This window comes from Lissotriton helveticus, chromosome 7 (assembly GCF_964261635.1).
Source record: "Lissotriton helveticus chromosome 7, aLisHel1.1, whole genome shotgun sequence".
NCBI classification, from domain to species: domain Eukaryota; kingdom Metazoa; phylum Chordata; class Amphibia; order Caudata; family Salamandridae; genus Lissotriton; species Lissotriton helveticus.
The window spans coordinates 1,051,714,589-1,051,733,963 of record NC_136068.1 but is presented as its reverse complement, the minus strand read 5'-3'; the positions used below and the strand labels follow the sequence as shown (position 1 = coordinate 1,051,733,963).

The 19,375-nt window shown below is 47.3% G+C and overlaps 1 protein-coding gene and 1 pseudogene across 4 annotated transcripts in view; both read left to right on the top strand.

Moving 5' to 3' along the window:
* The window catches only part of DNAH17 (dynein axonemal heavy chain 17), a 12,633,448-nt gene that overhangs the window by 9,153,469 nt on the left and 3,460,604 nt on the right, over positions 1-19,375 (top strand). The window lies entirely within an intron of this gene.
* Positions 6,468-6,586, top strand: LOC144771096 (5S ribosomal RNA; annotated as a pseudogene).

Below are 19,375 nucleotides of genomic sequence, written 5' to 3'. Positions count from 1 at the left end.
GCGGTAAAGAAGGAATTTGGGCTTTCATACAGAAAAGCAGTACCTGTCTTGGCAATACAAGGAACAAGATCAGTAGTACTACCGCCCTTTGCTGGAAAAAGGGAGAACAGAGTTGTATCCATCGACCTGGTCAAACCACAACATGTGGCCAATAATAAGTAGTAGGCCCAGTGGACTCCCTAGATGTAGCAGACAGCCAAATCTTGCTACAATTCAAGAGGTTCAAACTGAAAGACTTATCACCTTTGATAAGCCTGCAGTACGAGAAAAAGGACTATGCAACAAAGCCATGGAACTTGTGCCTCTAGAAACCCAAATAACGGTTTGTCAAGAAACACCGGTCTACAATGATGTAGCCTCTGACTATACAAACATGGCTAAGGAAGAAGCAACTCCAGTGATTTAAAAAAATCCGGATGCAATCCCAAGTATTGACAGAACTGCCTTTGGCTATTTTATCAATTTTGATGATTTTTCTGAGGATCCAAGTGAATCGAAACACCAGCTAAAAAACTTTTCAACGAAAAACTAACAGAAGTCTTTCATCATCTTGAGAAAAAATATCTAGTTTCGCCCTGGGTTGAATTTTGGATTGTGTTAGGTACACTTTTCCTCCTACTCTGGCTCATTCTTGTGTTAAGTTTGGGACAAATGATAAATGGAAAATACAGTAAAATGGACACTGCAAGTACCAACGTCAACTTACTCCTGCAGCCTCACAGTTCATCTCATGAAGAGACCTATCATCAGTGAACATCACAGCAGTTCCTATACCTGGTGGTATAGCAAGGGACAGAACTGATTATGACATTTATGGCCCTGTGGAGTTGTTGAAGATTCCACACCAGTTCAAGGTTTCTTTGAGTGACTTTGTTTCGACTATCACATTTTCTGATGATTGGGACTTTGAAACTGTTAACAATATGATGACAGATTTAGAAATGTCAGCAAAATGTACGGAACATGAATACTTAGAAGGTTCATCTGATTATGAACAAATGTATTGTTTTAACCACTATGGTCACCATTATTTGCATAAATCTGTACACCCTAGAAATGTTTTTACTTATAATCAATGGGAACATTGTCCAACTCCCCCAAGGAGTAGCTCGAAAACAATTTTTGAAAAATGTCAGTACTTCTCAGTGTTTAATGTTACAAATGCAGACACCTTTTATTTCAAAAATGTGAATAAGAGAGGAATGAAAACTATGTTGACCAATACCAAACAAATTTATTCTGCAAACATTTATGCCCAACTGTCTACATTAGGGTTTAACTTTTGGAAAGACAACATTGAGACAAAAATAGTCTGGGGCACGAAAGAATGGCAGGTGCAAGGTTTAGAATCCCTATTCAGAGCCTGCATTATACCAGAACAAATAATGTTTTTGAATGACACTATTCAACAAACTTCATGTCTTGGCCTGGCTAAGATAAAAGATTTAAACAAACCGTCTATACTTAAGCCCATACCTGAAAGTAATGACACTGCTGATGACGGAATAGACGTAGCCTATATTTTAAAACAAAACCGAACAGATCTTAATTGGAAAAAATGGTTAATCTGGCCTACAGACACAAATAATTGTCAAGATAGATTCCTGAACAAAACACAAGGACTCACAGTGAATAAGCCAGATGCAAGATACTCCCAGAGACATCATCCAGGGATAGTAACAACATACAGTGTAGGGAAACTCTGCCTTGAATGGCTACAGACATCTACACCTACACAAATCAAACAACACTTATCTTTATTTAAAGAAGGCAATGATTTGCGAGATTTCTTAAAGGGGCCTCGCAAACCACGGCAGAAACATTTCATATACGCTGCTTACAACGAAGCTTGGAAAGTGACACAAATGGAAACTGCAGAAAGAATACGAGAAATTGATCGTAATAATTTAGAGAAAACGCTCTCTGTAGTGGACAATGGGTTAACAACTCTGTCCTCCAGAATTTATTCTTTGGACAGCATCGTGTCATCTGCGATTAACATAATAGAGCAGGACTTGCTAATGTTACAACATGGCCAGTCACAATTACGTTCTATCATGCTGCTAGGCTGGACGTTGCAAAATCTCCTTTCAGGCTACGTGCCATGGCGTTTTATCAATACTACGTCATTGTTTTCTGTGTTTAACCTTACAGATAAACAAATCTCGTTGGCACAAAAAGGAGCAGACTATACGGTGCTTAGCATTGAAAAACTGGAAAGATTACCATTAACAGTTCCTGAGAAATCTGTCATAGAATGGATAATACATGGTGCCATTACGATACCAGTGACGTTATTCCAATTTCGGTATTGTCTACAGCATATACCAGCGGGCATGTATGAAAGGTTGGGTAAAGAATACAAGAATACATAAAGTCATCGTGGAGTTTACCATACTCACACACTTGTTGGAGTGGGGTGAAGAAGGTATTCCTTAGTGGAACAAACTGTAAGACCTCACTTAGTGGAACACTTTTGTGTCATAGTATTAATTTACATAGAGCCTGTGACGGTTCTGCGAATAACCTTTCATGCCACCTGCACGGTGCTCCCTCCACAAAAATAGAACCCATTTTCAGACAGCTAACCAATGGCAGTTATGTTCTGCTCAATGATCACAGCTGCTGTGGCATGTTGCCAGGAAAAAGTTATCTAGTTAGAGTGTCCTCCAAGGTTACTTGTTGTATGCAAGTATTGTATCAAAAAAGCAAGACAGACAGAGGGACGGCTTTATGGCCTTCACTGAATATCTCTTCTATTCGAATTGATACTTTAAGCAGAATGAAAGCCATTCTTTTACAAAAAAATGTGCCACTGACCTCGTCCAGAGAAGCGTATGATCTGCAGGTTGCAAGGACAGCCGCTGAGATACATACATTATTATCAACGAACTGCCCAGTACATTTCGTAGAAATGTTAAGTCAAATCTTAAATATGTCTGATACCAGTGACATTGCACATGTATTTAAGACAATTTTTTCGGGACTGTTAGCATCATTTGAAGCAGTCCTCGGCATCTTCCCTAACTTCGTACACTCTGTGTTCGCGGCCTGCCTCACATCTTGGGACTCGTAGCAGGGATACTATTTTAATTTTTTCTGCTCCGATATGGCAAGTCAAGGAACCAGCGATACCCAGAATACCTTGGAACAATGCCTCCTTGCCATAAGGTATCGTGAGAGAATATCACAGATTCTTGGCTTGGCTCGTTTAAGAGATCTGAACACAACTTGGTTTCTATCGTTCAGACCCATCTGGCAAGATTGCATCTTACCTGTTCTACGATGCCTGCTTTGCGGACAAGAATGTGTGTTGGACATTTGTCTTACACTTCCATCAGTCCTGCCTGCGGATGTTGACGCTTTGCTAGGTCCAGTAACAACTCATGCATCGTGTTGTCCCCAACAGCTGCCAATCCTGATGACGGCATTTATTGAGGTCTCACCGGCAAGTCTAACTGAGGGTGAGGTATGAGTAACTACAGGCACACAGGTACCATCTGTTTCGGACGTTGCTAATGCATCAAACGCTGACGGCAATGATCCACACTTTTGCACTTTCGACCTACTAAGCGAAGTGGTTCCACTTTCACCAACTACGGTAGAAGGTATCTTTGCCAGCCTAGACGAACTGATGTTTTCTCCTGAAACCGAAAATAACTATTGATTGAATGACACAGCGTTCCCTGAACTCTGAAATTCGGCCTTCATTTTTCAAAAACATCTGCTCTACCAATTTGAACTTTTTCAAAATAGAACTTGTTGGTACAAGGTAATCTGCTTAAAGTAGAACAATCCTTAGAGAACTGGATTTCTGTTGAAACTCCTAAAGACAGATAATATTTGGCCTTGTTTGAAACAAAACTGTTTATATTCTATGTTATGGAATGCTCTTGAACTTTTCCTTTCTGTACCATTAAGAGACATTTCATGGATAAAATTTCAGTTAACGTTTTTTTCTTGAATGTATGCTCTCACACTATGATTCATATTAGTTGAGACTTATGATTCTCCATGCCACTTTCTCGCTCATTTTTTCATGTGTGCAGACCTTTTGAAATGCAAAATTGTATTTTGGTGGGAATGTAAACACTCGCCTTATAGACATGTTCAGTGCTTATAGGTTTAGTTTAATTGAACTTAAGATTGTGGAGTGGGTGTTGTAAATCAATCTAGGACCCTAGTGTAATTTTCCTGATTCATGCCCTTATATAGGTATCGTTTATTCGATCCTTATATAGGCATAGAAATCATCTCCATATTCAGTCTGAGCCTATGCAGCCCAAATACGGCATGGCTACTTCCCCTAAGTTCCAAGAATCTACAACGATTTCTTAGAGAAACCCGCCTTCAGCAGCTCGGGACTTCCCCTTGCCTGCATGCTAATTTATCTAGGAGTTTTCTAGGGATTGAGTCCCTATATGACGTTATTAAGTCCAATTACAGGTCAATCTCGGCACCTTCATAGTATAAATATGCCCAGATTTGCCCAGACAAACACACGGTGGTTTGGAGCAGATCGACTTACTACTTTACTTGCCCGACGCCCTGCAGCAGCAAGTGCCGAAGGAAGCCGACCCTCCAGCTGACGCACTGAGAGACGCTGTCTTTTCTCCAGCCGAGAAATCCAGCTCCAGTGTTTCCGGTTTACCCTTGCGGGTTGCTGGGAAATCGAGTTCCGAGAGAGAGATACAAGACCTCCTTCATTCTAAACCAAAGGTACGGAGCTGATTAAACTCTTAGAGAATTCCTTATCAGACTCTTGGCAGAGAATTACTAAACTTAAGCTACTCTTTACTTACTCCCTCCCTCGTACTAGACTGGTCAGGTACACCGGGGTAGGCGTATTTTAGAAGCACCAGTTGAGTACTTTTAGTCATCTTTTATCATTGTATGTATTTTATACGTTTTAAGCAACTCATGGCTTAGAAACCATATCATGCTTTTACAGTACTACTTTATAATACTGTTCGTATTATACGCCTTGTACTTTATAACCAGAATTACGATTGTAGCTGTACATTTCTTATGCTTGAGAGATAAGACTGTTCAATAAATACTTTTATTGAAAACGCCCGTCTTTTCCTTTTCTCAGCAACTCTGGTGAAACAAAGCGTGCACGAATAACTGAGTGAAATAACTATCTATTGTTTCCGCGACTCTAGAGATACGTTTCATTCTGGGGAAACAAAGTTGTCATGTTATACGGTTGTCAGAAACTAATCCCTTCTTGTTCATTCGAGAACGTTTCTATTTACCTCTGAGCTAGCTGGCACTCACAATTAAGTTTAATAGACTCTGTAGAGACCTAGTTGACCTCAGTCCTACGTCTAATCTACAGGGTTTATTATTCCAATGCGCTGAGCCTATTGGGAATATAGGAACTACACTACAGTGGCATTAAGGCGTCAGACTTCGTTGGCAACTTTGGGCTTCTCAGAGGTTGCCATTTGATGTTCACACCTTTTTTGGAGGCAAGCTGATGCAGCGTTAAGGTGCTTCTGTGACAGACAACAGTCTTCAGAATCATAGCTTTTCATTGTTTCTTACTGGGTAACTTGTCTCTACTTCTTTATAAGTCAGTAAGCTTTGTTAGGGCATTTTACATGTCAGTTATAGGTTGACCACTTGGTGTCCTGCGATAGCAGATGTTTTGTTCTCAGTACCATTGTTTCCTTGTTTAGGATTGGTTTAGATAACTGAGGGAGGTTTCCCTTTGTCCCATGCCCTCTGAGGAGGACCTTTGTGCTCAAGAGTTTATTGTCAAGAGATGTGTCTTCTATGGAAGATTACCTGATGCAAGCTTCTTTGAAGCAGTTCATTTTGCTAAAATGTGCATGTTTTTGACATTTTGTTGTCTTGCATAAGGACATGTTGGTATGCCAGTGGTAAGTCCAGTATATAGGGATACTCTGATCCTCACTACTCTGGCGGTGTGCATATTTATTTTTACAATGATGGACTCAGGTCCTGCACTTTGTAGTCTTAAAATACATGTTCTTGTGATTCAGTCTTCATTAAAGTCCTTTTGTATTATGTATTTTTTGGTGCAGGTTGTTTCTCTTTCTGAGCGGACTGCAAATCTACATTTTTATTATATGTGCTTCACTTTTTTGGAAATTCTGTGAGTAAACTCCGAGTTTATGGTGTATTCTTTGGAAGACACAAGTCAGTGGCCTTCTCTTCTGTGGGGGGATAGGTAATTCATTTGTCCATTCCTATAGCATGATGAGGTGAACTCTGTATCTTACGCTGTGTGATAGGTAGTGTCGGAAACAATCCGAGGGAGACTTCTAGATGCAGTTTCCTAACCTGTTTTAAGTCATACAGTTTATGATTGGAGTTTTTAGGCTTTATAGGAAACTCTTGTTATTCCCCCACAAAGCTTTTTGCATATTTCTGGAGGTTATATATTACCTCTCTTTTTGGCTATGTGTCTACTTTCTCTGTGTTTTACCAGTCCTTGGGCCTAAGTCCATACCACCTTGAAAGCACTTGATCCTGTCTGATCTCAGAAGTTAAGCAGGGTCAGGCCTGGTTAGTACATGGATGGGAGACCACCTAGGAATGCCAGGTGTTGTAGCGTTTTCATCTTTAGAAATCATGGCGGTTACTTGTGATAAAACTGTGTTACGTATCACAAGTGTTGTTGCATGCACTTGTTGCTAACAAGGATTCATATTATATATTATTTACCTTTCTTCTCTTACTTGTTGGTAATTTGAGCGTGCCCATGGCTCGGAGTCATGTTCAGACTTTTGGACCATGATGCAGAAGGCCATGCAGGCTCAGGCTTTGTAGATACCGGCGGTCCTGCAGTACATGTGAGCCAGCTATGCTCTATGTATTGGCCGACCACTCGGAGTCTATTGTAATATAATTTTATATATATTTTATGTATATGTCCAGGTGATACACCTTTGTGGCACATTTTCTTTTTTACAACTGGCATAATCGATGAATATCAATATTACATTCAAACCTAATAAATGTTTTTTTAGTCTCCTTTTGGTGTATTATGTAATCTTCGAGTGGTCATTTTGTTCAAACAAAATTCTTTCTACCATGAAGGTCTTATTGTTCATCTTTCTTTTGATGATTATTCTTTTTGGTATAATTGAATGAGTTCTGAGAGACCTTCTTTTGGATTATTTTTTCACTAATATTTCTTTATTGTTGTGAAGAATGTGGATTACATGACTTTTGTCTTGCATTCGGCCCTTTTGGGCAGTGAGTTCTCTTTCCCTTTGGGGATAGAGGATAATGTCTGTTAACTGACAGGTGGTTCTTTAAGGTTTTTTTCCCCCCTTTTCCTTCAAGGGCCGATTCTCCTGGGCATGTAGGGTTGTTTTTTATTTATATGTTCTGTGACAGTGATCATGGATTATATTAAGAGCCAAGTTCTTGTTCTGCTATTCCTACGTACATTTGGAGGTTGTTAGTTACGACCGGCTGGTTCTCTTTGAGAACTTTTGTAGGTTTTGTTTGCAGATACTCCTCCAGTGTGGTATAGCTATGGTATTTAATTTAAACGTTTAGGAATCTGCAGCTAGTTGTCTCTATCAGATGTATCTGAAAGAGACACGTTAGTATTAGATTCCTTACCTTAGAATATCCCCAGGCGTCAGACTGGATCCGGATATTTTTGCGTAGCAGTACCCTTGCGCGTCGGTAGGCGTCGTCTGCGGCTCCGAGTCCGTCGTGGGCGCCGTGATGACGTCGTCGGAGTACTTAGACGCCGCCTCCGCGTGCTGACGTCAGTTCTTCTTTTTTCCGCGCCAGCAAGGGCAGATCTGAAAAAGCAGTAACCCTAGTCATTTTTTTACTAACTTTTTTGATCGATTTTGATCATTTCTCGAAGTCTTTCCACTCCGATCGGTGCCGTAGGGATGCCCGGCTTTAAGCACTGCGAGGATTGCAACCGCCTGATGTCGGTCACGGATCCTCACCACCTGTGTTTAACTTGTCTAGGCGTCAATCACGACGACAAGGCCTGCTCCGACTGCCGGGCCCTCTCTTCGAAAGCCAGGCGGGAGCGGTCCCGCAGGCGACTCGAACTCCGGCAGTCGGTCCCGCGCCGCGAGAGGTCTCAGTCCCATGGGAGGACGAGGGACAGGTCGCGGGCTTGGAGCCACCACAGCTCCGAGAGTAGGCCGCACTCCTCCGGGTCGAAGTCGTCGTCAGGTAAGAAGCACAAGAAGTCCAAGCGGCGTCATCGCTCTTCCGACTCCCCCCGACGCTCGTGCGATGCGGCCAGGGGTTCGGGTGACACCACCCACGCGGCTCCGACGGCGTGGGTGGCGCGTGCAGCTCCACACCCTCCGGTCCCTGGGCTGAACGCGTCGCAGGAGGAGATCGAGCGCTTCCTCATGGCCATGAGGAAACTCTCTCCTCCGCGGGCTCCGCGGCGCCTTCGGGCCCAGCGGACCCGTCTGGGACCCCTAGCGGTTCGGGGGGTTTGGCCCCAACGCCGTCGGGTGCTGCGGCCCCGACGCCGCCGACGCCTTCGGGCCCGGCACCGCAGGTTCCCGTTATCCCGACGCCGCCAGCGCCTTCGGGCCCGGCGCCGAGGGGTTCAGTTGTTCCGGCGCCGCCGGCGCCTTCGGGCCCGACGCCGCAGGACACCGCTGGACCTCCTTCGGGATCTGGTTCGTCGCCGGTGGACTTTACGACCTCCCGGGCGTCGGACCCTCAGGGCGCCGCTCCAGACGTCGTTTGGAGAGTTTCACTTCTATGAACAGGCCCCATTAGTTGAGAACCCTGAGTTTCAGGAAATGGGTGATGAAGAGGACTGGGAGGGGTCTGAGGACCCTCTGACCAGAGAGTGTCAGTCTCATGAGGACTGGGCAGGAGACCTTGGGGAGGCCAGTGGCCTGGACACCTCTCCAGAGACTGGTTTTGTCTCCCCTCCTACCGTGGCTTCGGAGGAGGGGGCAACCTACAGTGTGGTGCTGATGAGGGCTGCCAAGGCCTTGGGCCTTGAGCTCCCCGTCGCGGCCGTGAGGACTAATCTCCTCACTGAGGTCCTTAAACCGTAGTCAAGCTCGGCCGAGCCTCTGCTGCCCTTTAATGAGGCCTTGACCGACGTTCTTCTGGGCACTTGGTCCAAGCCCGCTACGGGTTCGCCCGTAGATAGGAACGTGGCCAGACGCCACCGCCCAGCCCCGGGCAACCCATGTTTCCTGTCCAACCACCCCACCCCCGAGAGCCTGGTCATCCAGGCCTCCAATTCCCAGACCGCGTTCCCATCGGCCCCGCCGGACAGGGAATCCAATAGGTATGAGCAGTATGGTAAAAAGATCTTCTCATCCCTTAGTCTGGGTCTGCGGTCTTCCAACACCGCATGCCTCTTGGCCCGTTACACCCACTCTCTGTGGGATACGGTCGCGGAAGTGCTGCCAGAGTGTATGTTGGAGGTACGGGCCAAACTCGGCCAAGCCCTTGTGGAGGGCCGGGATGCAGCCATATATTCCATCCGGTGTGGGCTGGATACCACCGACTCGCTAGGTAGAGCGATGGCAACGACGGTGGCGGTCAGACGCCACGCCTGGCTGAGGTCCGCCAACTTTTTGGCAGATGTCCAGATTACATTGATGGACATGCCGTTCGATGGCCGTCGCCTCTTTGTCGACAAAGCAGACCATGCGCTTGAGCGCTTTAAGGACTCCAGGGCTACGGCCAAGTCCTTGGGCCTCTCGGCCCCATGCCAGCAGTCGGCTGCTTTTCACTCCTTTCGTGGCCACGGAAGGGGTGTACCCACACGTGCTGCCAGCCACGCTCCGCAGGGCAATACCCAACGCGGTGGCGGCCGTGGGATCCGCCGTCCTGGCGGTAGGGGTCAACGGCGAGGTCAGTCCACACCTTCCCCCGCAGCACCTGCCTCGAAACCCTCCTAGTCCGTGCTTTCAGGCCCATTTGATGCCAGTGGGGGGCAGGGTTCGCCATCACCACCTCCACTGGCGCACTGTCACTTCGGACAGGTGGGTGCTGCAAATCGTCTGAAGGGGCTACTCCCTCCCCTTCGAGGCGACTCCTCCAGCCATGCCACCGCAGAACCACCGTGTATCGGGGGATCATTTGCGACTTCTGCAGGAGGAAGTTACGGCCCTTTTGGCCAAGGGGGCCATCGAGCGCGTTCCTGGGCCAGAAGTAGGGTGTGGTTGCTACTCCCACTACTTTCTGGTACCCAAGAAGGGCAAAGGGGGCCTACGCCCTATCTTGGATCTACGGAACGTCAACGGCTTCCTCCGGAAGAAGAAGTTCAAGATGCTGACACTGGCTCAGGTCTTAGCTGCCCTGGACCCAGGAGACTGGATGGTAGCGTTGGACTTGCAGGACGCTTATTTCCACATCCCTGTCCTGCCGGCCCACCGGCGCTACCTGCGGTTCACGGTTGGCCACGAGCACTTTCAGTTTACCGTGCTCCCCTTCGGCCTTACCAGCACCCCACGGGTGTTCACAAAGGTGATGGCGGTGGTCGCAGCTCATCTGCGCAGGTTAGGGGTTTCAGTCTTCCCCTACCTCGACGACTGGTTGTTGAAGGCGGGCTCGCCCCAGACAGTCGTCAGCCACCTCCAGACTACGGCAGATCTCCTGCACCAGCTGGGGTTCTCCATCAATGTGCCAAAGTCACACCTGTGCCCCTCTCAGAAGCTCCTCTTAATCGGAGCGGTTCTAGACTCGGCGCAGTTTCGGGTTTATCCGCCCGAACAGCGGGTCCGGGATATTCAGGCTCTGATTCCCATCTTTCAGCCGTTATCCCGGGTCTCGGTCAGGTTGACGCTGCTGCTTCTGGGGCTGATGGTCTCCTGCATCCTTCTGGTGCATCACGCCAGGTGGCGGATGCGGGCTCTGCAGTGGGACCTGAAGTTTCAGTGGGCCCAGCATCAGGGCAACCTGTCCGACCACGTCCTGATCTCGGAGGGCACTGCGAGACAGCTGCAGTGGTGGCTCACGGACCGCGATTGGGTCAGCGGCAGATCCCTCTCCCTTCCCCAACCGGAGCACGTAGTTGTGACGGACGCGTCCCTCCAGGGCTGGGGAGGCCACATGGGAGAGGCGGAGATCAGAGGCCTCTGGTCTCCGGCGGAGACCCGGCTCCACATCAACCTGTTGGAGCTACGAGTGATTCATCTAGCACTGAAGGCATTCCTCCCCTCTGTCCGGGGGAGTGTAGTGCAGGTGTTCACAGACAACACCACCGCCATGTGGTACTGCAACAAACAGGGCGGGGTGGGGTCGTGGACCCTTTGCCAGGAGGCTCTGCGCCTTTGGCAATGGCTGGAACGCCAGGGCTACGGACTGGGCGAGAAGGTACTGGTATCCAGAGCTACTCAGTATGTCAGTCAATCCCCCGGTTCGTCTGCCTCTTCAAGAGGACCTTCTGTCGCAGCAGCAGGGGACGGTCCTCCACCCGAACCTGTCCAGTCTCCACATCCATGCTTGGAGATTGAGCGGCGACAGTTGAGGCCATTTGACTTGCCTCCTGAAATCTGTAACGTCATTCTGGCAGCCAGGCATCCCTCCACAAAGTCGGTATACGCCTGCAGGTGCAACAAATTTGTGGCATGGTGCACAGCAAAGGCTGTGGATCCTCTTGCTGCCCCTCTTTCTGAGGTTCTTCTCTTCCTTCTTTCTCTTGCCCAGCAGGGCTCTGCTCTGGGCACTATCAAGGGCTACCTTTCTGCCCTTTCAGCCTTTCTCAGGCTGCCTGATCAACCTTCTTTGTTCAAGTCCCCTATTGTAAATAGATTTCTTAAGGGCATCACACACACGTTTCCCCCTGTTCCGTTTGTGATGCCTCAGTGGGACTTGAACCTGGTTCTTACGTTTCTGATGTGCGCTCCCTTTGAGCCACTTCACAACTGTCCTCTTCGCCTTCTGACTTTGAAGACTGCTTTCCTGGTTGCCATCACCTCTGCCAGGAGAGTGAGTGAGCTCCAGGCCCTTTCTTGTACTCCACCTTTCCTTTCTGTCCATCCGGACAAAGTGGTGCTGCGTACTAAGCCTTCTTTCCTGCCCAAGGTTGTCACGGCCTTCCACATCGGGCAGTCTATCACCTTGCCTACCTTCTTTCCGCCACCGCATCCCTCTAAAGAGGAAGAGCGGCTCCACCGTCTGGACCCAAAACGTGCGCTCTCATTTTATTTGGATCGCACACGCCAGTTCCGGGTGGATGACCAACTCTTTGTTGGTTACGTGGGCGCTAAGAAGGGAAAAGCGGTGCACAAGAGGACCATCTCCCGGTGGATCATCTTGTGTATCCAGGCATGCTACTCCTTGGCTAGAAATGAGCCCCCTGTTGGATTACGGGCTCATTCCACCCGAGCCACGGCGACTACCACTTCCCTGGGCCGGGGTGTGCCCTTACAGGATATCTGTTAGGCAGCTACGTGGGCATCGCTGCACACGTTTGCAAGACACTACTGCCTGGACAGTCAAGTCCGGAGGGATGGCTTCTTTGGCCGTTCCGTCCTCCAGGACTTTCTGGTGTGATTATTGGTTCGCAGACCCACCACCGGGGTTGGTATTGCTGGGGTATCTATTCTAAGGTAAGGAATCTAATACTAACGTGTCTCTTTCAGATGCACAAGTTACTACTTGTGTAACGATATATCTGTAAGAGACATTAGTTAGTATTAGATTCCTTACCGACCCACCCATCCTCCCCGTTCTGCGAACCAATATCTAGGGTTAGGGTTGTCCCCCTTCAGGGCCCTAGTTTCAATGGCACCAGTGTTGTTTTTTTAACATGGTTCTGCGTTTCTGGCGCGGAAAAGCTGTGTCTAAGAACTGACGTCAGCACGCGGAGGCGGCGTCTAAGTACTCCGACGACGTCATCACGGCGCCCACGACGCCGACGACGGACGCGGAGCCGCAGACGACGGCTACCGACGCACAAGGGTACTGCTACGCAAACATTTCCGGATCCAGTCTGACGCCTGGGGATATTCTAAGGTAAGGAATCTAATACTAACTAATGTCTCTTACAGATATATCGTTACACAAGTAGTAACTTGTGCAAAAGGTGCTTACCTTCGGTAACATAATATCTTATAGACACATAGTCTAGCCGCGGATTCATTAACTCCCTGCCCATCCTCCCCTCTCTGCGAATGACCTATGGGGTAAGGGTTATACCCTTTTTCAGTACTGATTTTATGTACCAGTGATAACTATCTTAACTTATGTTGGGAATCAACAGACCTCTTAGCCTGGCCACATATGTTTAGATATGACCATACAATCCATTTCCAAATGTGGGTGGTCGGTAGGGTGGGTGTTGTTTTCTCTTTCACACTGAATTGCACACCAGTGGTCGGTATTGGTTTATTTGTTTTTTCTTTGGAAGTCTTTGGGTATCATCATGCCTTGAATTGGCACTATCAATATGTCAAGCTATGGTGTGATTCAACAAACAGCTTGGTGTTGTGTTTATAGGTTTAGTTTTCTGTTACCATGTTTCTTCTTTATTAGTGTTTTAAAGATTTTATTCTTTTTGGCACACTGTTTCCGCAACTACTTTCTATAGTAGCTCCACGTTCTGGCACAGAAGGTTTCACAGAAAAAACTGACATCCACGCAACAGAGTGGAGTTAAATGGCTACTCTGATGATCATGACCGGAGTCGACGCCCCTTGCTAAGATGGGATTGGGGGGCGGTCTTCTGGCATGGGTACGACTACTGTACGTGTCCCCTACGGCCTGGGTGCGCACAGGCAAGACCATCTCACTTAGGCGGTGGTGGAGAGAGGCACGAGGCAGGGATGCCCTCTTTCCCCGCTTCTGTTTGCACTTGCCATGGAGCCACTAGCTTGCTGTGTAGGAGAGTAGGGTCTACTTCCTATGGTCACCCCCACTTTTTGCTGTGATTCTCTGGTTTTTCGACTTTAGTGTGGCTGTGGGCCAGCTAATCAGACCCACAGCCCAGCTGTTCTCTCTCTGAATTGATACCATGTACTTTAGGTACATACCTGAATGGGTATTAGGTCACCTTTGTGAGCCCCTGTATAGTGTACCATAGGTACCCAGGGCATAGGTGCATCCAAGGCCTACCAGGGGCTGCAGCATGTATTATGCCACCCCTGGCTGGCCATCCAAACTGACACCACAGGATGATCACTCAGCTAGGGTAAGGTGGTGTAATCACCCCTTACTTAGATATAGTATATCTATATCTACCTTATATATAGACACTTATGCACCTATAAGTCACTCCTATGGTAGGCCTCGACAATCTTGGAGGCAGAGTGCTTGGTTTTATGTGAGAGGGTGCCCTAGCATGAGCTGAGCCCCTCTGCAGCTTTCGGAACCATGTCCTTATAGTTGTTCTATGATATAGCCATACCATATACTCTTAAGTGCATTATAATCCTCACGGTTAATGCTAACTTTAGTTTGGTTTTATCAAAACATGTTGTGTAAGGTGTCAAACACTTTGAAATACTACCCACCTCCGCCAATTCCGGCGGCGGGGGTAGCATTACACCCTTCTAGAGGGAGAAGACATGTAGTTACTGCTGTTCCCGGTTAAAGTTAAACAGAGCCTCAGCATCACAAAATGGATGCTGCTGCCACAGACACGAGTCTGACCTCCTGCAGCTGGACGAAACTCTGGCAAGGGAGGCCTGGACAATAGGTTTCCTGTCGAGGGATGTGCTAGCACCTCCCCAGACAGCCTGTAGTGTATTGGGGCAGGGTGGGTTGAATGGAAAGATGCTTTTCCAGACACTGCCTGGGGCACACAAGGTGCTGCATGCATAGCCCGATTCAAACCAGTTGCTAGGGCACTCCAGCCCTGCTCTGCCGCGAAACTGGACAAAGAGAAAGGGGTGTAACCACACCCTTCTCAGGTCCACCCATAGGAGGGACCTAGCAGGTAATCCAGCCCCTAAAATCAGTATAAAGATAGGAGCTGTGTCTAGAGACATTAGATTATCCTGGACTGAAACTCTGAAACAAAACTCTTGGACCTTCGACGTTCTGTACCGACTAGAAGACTGAAGACATCTCCCTTGTGGTCAAGGAGTGACCACCCTGTGCAAACAGGCACCACCAGTAACTTGCCAGTTGGCTTTGTCGACTCTCCTGCCGGAACCTGAAGACTCAGTGACTCAGGAATGGGACTTCCAGACTTCTCCGACTGCGATCCACATCCACAGCAAAGTTGAGACCTGTGGCGGACACGAGAGACGTGGGACCGGACACCCTGGTCTACCAGCACTTTGCTAACAGTGCAACTACCGAGGCACCCTTGCAGTTGTGTATTGGAGTTTGAGAAGCCCCAGACCCGAGCGCCATTTGCACCGAAGCTCAGCCGTCCACACTCCATGAGTGCCGTTTGGGGCCTGCTCTTGCATTTCAGCTCGACGCGTCTTCCCAGTTGCTAGCCCATTGGCTAATTAGCCCTCCGAAGACTTCCTTTTGAAACTACACTGCTTGCCTGGTTGCTCCAGGCTTGCTCCAGCTTCCCTGAGAAGGAGAAGCTCCCCAGACCTCGCTGGTCTGTACTGAAGCCCATCTTCCCTTCCTGCGTGGATTGCGTTTGCCAAGGCTTGTTGGGTCCAATCTGGATACCGAAACCGCAGTCAACTAGATCCTTTGTGGTAAAGCTCGAATCCAGCTCCTGGTTGTCGTCAACGCCACCTGGTCCTCGTGGCTGCAGAGACAAGCTTCACCTTCTTCACCGGAAACACTCGACATCGCCTGGTTCCTTCCTGGTTCCTTTCTGGTCACTGGCTAGTGACCCAGACTCTGTCCCCTCTGCTTTCAGTTTCTTCTCATCTTCGATCCACCCTTGGATCCACTCGGACACTTTTCTCCTGGTCGCCTGCAGCACTTCTTTGCAGCTCTCCATAGTAAACAGCGACGAAACCTGACACGAAAAGACACCTATGCACCCGGCTTCCCTGGGTGAGGTAACTCGAGTACTCCGGTGCTTCCGTGGGTGTTGACTCTCGAAGTGTCCTACTTTAAAAGGGTTTTACCGTAGTCCATCCGGAAGTGTCCTTAATCAACTACTTTGTAACTTTTACGTTCCCATTATAACTCTGTGGTAACTCGTGACTGTGTTCCCACACTGCACGCGTCTCCCGTGGGTCTCCTACTTCCTAACCTTTGGTTCTGTAGTGTAGCCCCAGTGATTCCCTAGGCCAGTGGTTCCCAAACTTTTTTAACCCGTGGCTCCCTTGACCTAACTGGCAGTTGGCCGTGGCTCCCCACCATTTTTATACCGGTGGGCGGGTGGGGGGATGTAAGCAAGACCTCGGGAATACTTCCTGTTGGCTTCCTTAAATTAATTGGGATGCAATGAAGGTATTAGGGATAAAAAGGATAGCAGCTGCTAGCTAGCTATTCACAAACTACCAGCAGACCATTAGTCATTCTCAGAGGTGTTGAAAGCACATCAAGTAGTACCCGAAGAGTATCACATTGCACATTTTGGAACACTGGACAGATGATTTTTCACCTTTTCTTTAAATTAAAGGTGACGAGTAGCATATTGGCAAGACCTGGGGTGCATATCTACAGCACTTTATGAATTTTGAAAGTAAACACAAAAAATATTTTTTATAGATGCACATTAGGGAGGGCAAGATACAGGATGTACTCAAATATTGCGGTGGTTCACATATTTGTTGGGTTGACTTGACATGGTGGCCCACCCAGAGCCCACTCTCCCACCTCATGCCATTGGCATTTCACCTTTTATTATGGAGTTTGTGCACTGGAATGCAGGAGGGATCATTTTAATTCTCCACAGCACACAGATTAATAATCTGTACTTCATACATGTATTTTGTGGTCAAAGCAATCCTTTTTGTTTTTCTATCCTCAATGCAGCAAGTTCCTTTTTTATGTTTTATTCAGGAATTTTATCTGCTGGACCATGCCAAAGACTGATAAATATTGGCAGAGCCCACTGGTCTAATCATTTTCAAACTTTCACACATGAAAAGTGAGTCTGGCTGCTAGTTGTAACAAATAAATGCAATAGCCGAGGGGCATCGGTGGATCTACAGATGTGGGGATATGACTACTGACTCATTGTCAGTGAAATTACTCTCCCTCCCAGATCCCCCATTAAGTGAGGCCTTTCCCCACCCAAACCCCTGCACTCTTGAGTGTTGGTGTTGGAGGCTCCCTCCACCGGTAGGTTTCACCTGCGCCTCATCCCTGGTGGTCCAGTGGACCTCTGTCTCCATTCTCTTGCTCTGCTTTTTCTCCTTTTTCACTCATTTTTTTCCTCACTTCTATCTCCCCCTTCACTCTCCTTCTGGGTCTTTCCTCCACTTTCTGTCGTTTCCCCCTCATTTCAAGCTCCCCTTTCACTCTCCTGTGTCCTCTGTCTTTCCTCCACTCTTTTTTGCACTTTTTCTGTCGTTTCTCCCTCATTTCAAGCTCCCCCCTTCACTCTCCTGTGTCGACTCTTTCCTCCGTTTTTTACCCTCATCTCAATCTCCCCCTTTCACTCTCCTGTGTCCTCTGTGTCTTTCCTCCACTCTTTCTTGCCCTTTTTCTGTCGTTTCCCCCTCATTTCAAGCTCCCCCTTCACACTCCTTCTGTGTCTTTCCTCTGTTTTTTACCCTCATGTCAATCTCCCCCTTTTACTCTCCTGTACGTGGGGTATGCAGCGATAAACAAATTGCTACTAACTAATGTTAGCGATAGTTATTGTCAGTCTTCTTACATATGCCCCAAAGACCCTTCAGCCAGCAGATTATGGCAGTCATTTTCTGAGAGTGATGAAGTTTGACTTGGATGCCAAACTTTGAGGTGAACCATGCTACCTCCTATTCCGACAACTGCTTAAACCTGAACTTTTCAAGGGATCATTTGTTTGAGGTTTTTCCTCCAGGGTCACTCGCAAAGAAGCATGGCAGAATGCGTAAACCCATGCGACCACGCACTGGTTACTGCTGTCATTGTTTGCTTTGCTCTTTCTTCTCCCTGTTTGATTAATTATCACAAGATGACAATCACCATTCTAGAAAAAATTCTAAATCAATATATACAATGTAAGCACTGCAGTAACAAGTTAAACTGCCTCCCATTCAATAGCTGTCAGTCTTGGAACTGAGATGGCCAAGGCAGGGGATTCAAACCTGTGACTGAAGTTTGAAAGCCCACCAATATACTGTATCCATTTAAAAGACATTTCCTAAAATAACAAATACTATAAATAAATGGGCTTATTTACAAGCCCCTTCCGCCGCCCATACGCCACTTTACACATTTTAAAAGTGATGCACTTGCGGCGCACGGGGCTTGTAAAAAGCCCCAAAGAGTGTAGACCAGTGGCATCATATTTTATTTTGAGTGCAGCTGGACATACAAGCCCCCCATCTGCATGCTCCACGAGAAATGATGCTCGGGAAATGGAGGAGGAAAATGGTATTGGTCGCAAAGGAATGCTTAAACATCAGTCTCTTATTCAGTTCACCAACTTTAACTTTTTCTCCAGGGCGTTCATTCATCGCTGGCTCATGCATAATTGCTTTCACTGTATGATTCAATCCTTGATTCCACATACTCAGTTGCTCGTCACTCGTAGTCACAGAGCTTTGGGTGGCTTTTATCCACAGTTTCTCTTTCAAGCTACCGAAGCTGCAGAAATTAAGATATATAAAAAAAAAATGCGCAGATTTGAAGCCGAAAGCTCCAAGGCTTCAACACACTATTACTCTGGTGTTCTGGCGGGCACTCTGCACTTCTGACATCGCGGCCAGAGCTATCTTTCCCACATCGTGCGCGGCGCCCCTGGCTACTGATAACGGCGCACCAGGGCGCCGCGGCGCACAGTTTGGGAACCACAGCCCTAGGCCCTAAGCCTATTCACTATTCCTGAAGTGGTCTTATACCACTTACTTAGTATATGGTTCGTGAGGCCCCTTGGGCAGAACTGTATTTGTGCAACTTATAGTATGCTTAATGAGTAACTTGTAATGTATCTCGAACTCTGACCTCATAAAGAGTGCAGAGGGGTTGTGTTAATAATAAATACATATATATTTGATATTTACCTTGTGTGGTGTCCTTTCATTTGGTATTCAAGGGATTATATATGGTAAAACAGCTGGCTTCACTTGTTCTCTGAAGTTTTAGCCTATGACTGCTGGTCCACGCTACCACTAGGATAGCTTGTCTATAAGGTTCACTTTACAACCACCATCAATAAGGGTCGTTTAGACTGGTGCAAGGTGCCCATTAGAATAGTGGACATCATATGCCAGGCTAACGTCTCACATTGGTGTGCAGCGGATGGGATAAGAGCTTGCTGTTGTTTTACCATATAATCTTAAGATATCATTTGAAAGATCCCATTAAGGTACCTGAAGGTACATATAAATCAAGTTCTTATAATACTCAAGTTCTA